The sequence below is a fragment of the Nicotiana attenuata genome, unplaced genomic scaffold (genome assembly GCF_001879085.1).
Source record: "Nicotiana attenuata strain UT unplaced genomic scaffold, NIATTr2, whole genome shotgun sequence".
Lineage (NCBI taxonomy): Eukaryota > Viridiplantae > Streptophyta > Magnoliopsida > Solanales > Solanaceae > Nicotiana > Nicotiana attenuata.
In genome coordinates, this window is record NW_017690702.1 from 1 (window position 1) to 5,685 (window position 5,685).

The 5,685-nt window shown below is 36.8% G+C and overlaps 2 long non-coding RNA genes across 5 annotated transcripts; both read right to left on the minus strand.

The window, feature by feature from the left end:
• Window positions 1–1,609: 1,609 nt before the first annotated feature.
• On the minus strand, window positions 1,610–1,977 carry LOC109222478. The gene is made up of 2 exons (XR_002067413.1): window positions 1,891–1,977; window positions 1,610–1,781 (listed from the first exon to the last, which is right to left on the minus strand). It is a non-coding gene; the product is annotated as an uncharacterized LOC109222478 (long non-coding RNA).
• Window positions 1,978–2,242: 265 nt separating this feature from the next.
• On the minus strand, window positions 2,243–5,637 carry LOC109222477. Of its 4 annotated transcripts, XR_002067412.1 has the most exons (4): window positions 4,858–5,637; window positions 3,851–4,268; window positions 2,578–2,743; window positions 2,243–2,490 (listed from the first exon to the last, which is right to left on the minus strand). It is a non-coding gene; the product is annotated as an uncharacterized LOC109222477 (long non-coding RNA). The 4 variants fall into 4 exon arrangements; XR_002067411.1 differs by having other exon boundaries at window positions 2,243–2,743; XR_002067410.1 differs by lacking the exons at window positions 2,243–2,490; window positions 2,578–2,743 and having other exon boundaries at window positions 3,548–4,113.
• Between the last annotated feature and the right edge of the window lie 48 nt (window positions 5,638–5,685).

A 5,685-nucleotide genomic window follows, 5' to 3' on the forward strand; every position in this document is an offset into this window, starting at 1 on the left:
CCAACTATATCTTTTTTTATCAATATCAGCATCCAAGAATCTTAAGATACACAATCTAGGCTTGAGTAATCAAATTAATAGTGTTTTTCCTTTTGTAATTAAAGAAGCAGCAGGTAGGTTAAGATGATCATTTAATTTGTAGAGAATCTTCATTAATTTGTCAGTAAACCAAGAAATAAGGGAAACACCAGTAACTAAACCAGCTCAACCTCATACAGAAAATTTAAGGCATCAAAATTTGATGATGTATCTTAAGATGAGCCAAAGCAGATCTGCATCTGCTTATTACTTTTTTAGTACAAAGCAGATTTTTATCACTATGCACAACATTAAATGATGAATCACGTCGGTGAAGTCACATATGGACAGTAACAACTTGTTATCAATGATTGAATATTGAATGCATATAACAACCTGCACCAAAATATTACCTCATAATCACATGTAGTTGTACAGATAGGACATGTACCCAAAATCTATGTTGCGCGGACTCTCCAAAATGTAGCCGCACCCGTGTCGGATCCTTCAAAATTGCACTACTTTTGGAGGATCCGACACGTATCCGGCCACAATTTCGGAGAGTCCGAGCAACATAGCCCAAAATTGGTAGGGCAGTTATGTCAGAATGAGAAACTACTCATCCATTTTGACAGCAGGAAATGAACCAATCTTAATTGAATTATATTGAGGGACAAAAGGGATATTTCACAATGCTCGAAATAGAAAACTGCGGGTGATTGGAGTTGTAAAGTAAGCCTAGGGGCACTGCTGGCCGTATCACCAATATATTCTCAAGCAGTATTCAATTACTAGTAGAAAATGAGGAAGATAGATCAGTAATTTGCAGTTCTGAAGATAGATACTATACATTTGCACATAGTTAAGAGGCGAATGGAAATCCAGTTGGGCGCACAGCAGTGACCTACGACCACTAAGAAATGAACTTATGACACTGCGATTAAATTGTCATCTCTTAGCTACTAGACTATCCATTGGCGATGAATCTCCTGTACAATTATTCCTGCTTTCTCATGGTACAATATAGTTTAATATTTCTAAGGGATGTAGCGATGCATGGTCTCAGGACTAAGATATGGCAGCCCGGTGCACTAAGCTCCCGCTATGCGCGGGGTTCGAGGAAGGGCCGGGCCACAAGGGTCTATTATACGCAGGCTTACCCTGCATTTCTGCAAGAGGCAAGATATGATTTTCTTAAAAAGTTGTGGAAGGTTGGGATTCCTGTCGACTATATCATTTATTGGTACTTCAAAGTCTTCTCAACACCTTATGATAACTATCAAAAAACCATATTAGGTGACTCAGTATTGTGCTTATATGAAACTTCTATCAGTGATAAACAAGGGCTGCTACTCCACAAATACAATGAACTATGGCACAATAGAAACTAGAGAAGCAGCCGGGGGAAAAATAGTTGCATTCAAGCACTACAACCAAACAACAAAGGTCCCAAATATGTCTCATGGGAACATGTCCTTCAGTAGCAAGAATTATCCAATAAAAAAGAAATAATTAAAGAAAAAACTGAGTCATCGTCAAAGTACACGGTTTTGAGCGCGGGGAAACTATGTGCTATGCTATAAATATAGAGTTAACTAAAAAATTCTTCTATCTTACAGCAACAAGTTTGGAAGCAAACAGAGCTTTCTGCCACAATAATGTAAAGCAATTGAGTCCATTGTCATGCTTTGTTAGGGTGAATTTTGGTCCCACACTGTTGGGATACTACTAAAAATAAATCAAGTAACTCCTCCAACCAATCCCTATATATAAAAATATAAGTCAGAGAACTCATTTGCAAAAACCATAAGCCTAGTTCTTCACACTACATATCACTTAAAGCTTGTTTTCAATTTCTTGCAGCATTCGTACCAGCTAAAAGTTGAATAGAAGTTCATCGACATGAGGATTCATCTGAAGACAATCCTTCGGCATGCTAAACGGAATATTCTTCTCCGCCAAAGAACAACTGCAACCACTTCATCAAAGTTGGAAGATGTTCCCAAGGGTCACATGGCAGTTTATGTTGGAGAGAGCCATAATAATAAGCATCGATTTGTGGTTCCTATCTCTTGTTTAAAGCATCCTTTGTTTCAAGACTTGTTGAGGCATGCAGAGGAAGAATACAGATTCGATTATCCAATGGGCGGCCTAACTATACCATGTAGTGAGACTGCATTTATAAGTGTTACTTCTCACTTAAATGCCATTACTAATTAACAAAGGAGGTGCAGAAGTCTAGTGCTTCAATCTGTACCATCAAGTATAATGTAGGTTAGAAGTTTATTAGACAGAAATCCCCACTTTACCTAGATGTTGAATATATTTTATTGTAATATCATAGTTGTGTAATCCAAAACATTGCTTTTCAGCATCTCTTTATCCTCAGTTCCCTACTATTATAGTACTAATTGTGCAAGTAACGATTTACATTGCCAAGTCACTCGCATGTAATCAGCTGCAACATAAATCCTGCAAACCAAGGTCGAAAAGATTGAAAAAACACACCAAAGGGAAGAGATAAAATAGGAGTACAAAAATTAAAAAAGAGTATTTTACACTCGCCAAATAGTGACTTCATCTCAAGGCATTTATTCATGCTACCAGAATGGTTGCCTATTTTACACTTGCCATACTGTTGTCTGCCTTGGTAAAACTCTGCCTTTTCTAGCCCGTCACTACTAAAATCTCCTTATCCAGACAAGATTACCTACTCCTACAATACCTGCATAGCACTTAAACGGTTTTATTAATTAAGATAATCTGTGAATGAAATTAAAAGTTCACTATTAAATCTTACCAATTGTAAATTCTCGAGACAAACTTACCATTCTCAGAACCCTAGGCAAGTACATATGAGGTTGCACAATAAAATTTATTTCTTTGTAAATTCTTGCGCATATAGTATTAATATTGTTCAAAAACTCCAAGCCAGTACATCAGCAGAAGTCTTAGCAGTAATAGAAGCCTATTTATAGTAAAGTATGGAGGTCACATGGTATCCACATGGACCATGTGACATGGTGATATTGATATTCCGGTCCTTTCATCACATAGTACTGTAATGAAAGTCTCCATTGTACGGCCAGCTATTCCGATGCATTATTAATATTATCAGAACAAGACATGCAATAACTTTATAGGGATGGGCAATGTTCTTTAGCCACTTGACCAATTCCCGCTGATACATTCACAGGGAATAAAAAATACTGCATTTTTTATTGAGCTTTGTGATCAAAGCCATGTGAGGTACAACCCCAACCCCACAACTCACAAGACCCATAGCTCATAACAACAGCTGCTGGTGGTTGAAAGTATTCTTTTCTTAATTATGACGATAGTGTTTGAGCCATCTCGCGCACACCTGGACCAAGTCTATGGCCACAAGTAAATGTTTTATGTAAACCTACCACCAAGATTGGAGATGGAATCTGAATTCAGGATCTCCAAATTAGGGATGAAATAAAGATGATTATTTAACTTCTATAAAAGATCTCGATTGACAGTGATCTGTCAGTAAATAGAGAAATTAGGAAACATTAGTATAAGCTAAACAAGCCCAATCTCATACAACATCAAAATCTGATGCTGTATTTTAAGACAAGCCAAAGAAAATCCGTGTATTACATTTAGTACGAAACAAATCTTATCACTTTATGCAAGATTAAATGCATGAATAACATGTCTGTAAAGTCAAATATGGACAGTTAACTAAATATCTTCAGAAAGACAAACTTGTATCAATGATTGGATACTGGATGAATATAACAACCTGCACCAAAACAGTACCCGGATAATCTAAAATGACCTTATAATCACATGTAGTTTGTACCTATAGGACAAGTGCTCTTCAGAAGACATGTAGAAAAGGACATATCCAAACTGGTAGGGCAGATATGTCAGGCTGAGCAACTACTTATTCATTTTGACAGCAGGAAATGAACCAATCTTGATTGAATTATAGAAAACTGGGGAAGAGTGGAACTGTAAAATAAGCCTAGAGCCACCACAGAGAATCTTAGTAACGATCAATTGGTTGGTGAGGATTCGATTCTCAGCCTTGTAATCCCCTCCTATTTCCCCTTCCGCTATACCCTGCATAGTAAATTCTTTTTTTTTAACAAAAATACCTAGAGCCACTGCCACTTCCATCAATCTGGCACAATAGAAGTTAGAGAAGCAGCAACCAAACGCAGCAACCAAACAACAAAGGCCCCAAATATGCCTCGTGAGTACTGTGTATCATCAGTCTGACGACCAAAAGATAGGAGTAGCAAAAACAATAAATAATCAAATAGAAAAAAATAGTACAAAGGAAAAACTGTCTACATAGAAGTACGCGGTTTTGAGCCGGAAAACGATGTGCTATGCCATAAATGTATTGTCAAATAATGAAGAAAAAAAAGTTCTTCTATCGTACAGCTGCAAGTTGGGGAGCAAGCAGAGCTTTCTGCTACAATAATGTAAAGAAATTGAGTCCACTGTCATGCTTTGTTAGAGCGAATTCGGTCCCACACTGTTGGGATATACTACAAATAAATCAACTAACTCCTCCAATCAATCACTATATATACATCAGAGAACTCATATGCAGAAAAGCATAAGCTTCTTTTTCTACAACACATATCACTTAAAGCTTGTTTCCAATTTCTTATAACACTCTCTTAAAGTTGAGGAGAAGTCATGGGATTTCGTTTGTTACCATTGATTTCCAGTGCCAAGAAAATCTACAAACTACAGTCTCTTCTAACAAGAAATCATGCAGATGTTCCAAAGGGACATTTTGCAGTTTATGCCGGTGAGAGAGAGAAGAAAAGGTATATGGTGCCAATAACATACCTCGATCATCCTTCTTTCCAGAACTTGTTGCAGAAAGCAGAAGAAGAGTTTGGATTTCATCATCCAACGGGTGGTCTAACAATTCCTTGCAATGAGGATGATTTTGTTTATGTGACTTCTCGATTGAATCTATGAAATGAAGTAGCATTCTGAGCTTCAGATTAGAGCTAGCTTAGAATTTTTCGTTTTTAGTTTTTTTCCATCTTACTAGGCAAGAGTTGTAAACTTGTAAAAAGCCTTTGATCAAAGCATATAAATGAAATCTTTACCATTTTTTGTTGTCTTTAGAAAATGGATAGCAAAATTCTTTATCATCTGTTAAATGACAGTGTATCTTTTTATTACAACCGTGGTGCCTGGACATCTTGTGCACTCGACTACTCCCCTAGGAAATCTGTGATACCCACAAGCACAAGTATTGGGTAAACCTGGCCACGATAATTGGAGCTATGCGCTCACATTTAGTGTTGTAATTTAGAATTTAAGATCTTCTCTGCTTTCCAGGAAAAGCTAGTATTAGTAGTCAGAGGGAGATAATAGACTGATAACAGACTTCTTAAATTAAAAAACATTTTTCTTGTCACATGCTACACGGGGAAAAGATATCGAATAAGATAGAAGCTAACATAACAACCAGATCAAGCACACCATTAGCTTGAATTAATTGTATAAAGAGTTTTAATAATCGAAGAAGTAAATGTAGAAAGTGACCACCGTTCATGAAAAACTTTCAGGCAGAATAAACCTAGTCGAAACCAGCACCCAAGAATATCCTTTTGTTATATCAGCTATCCAACTAAACTAACGTATATACAATCTAAGGCTTAA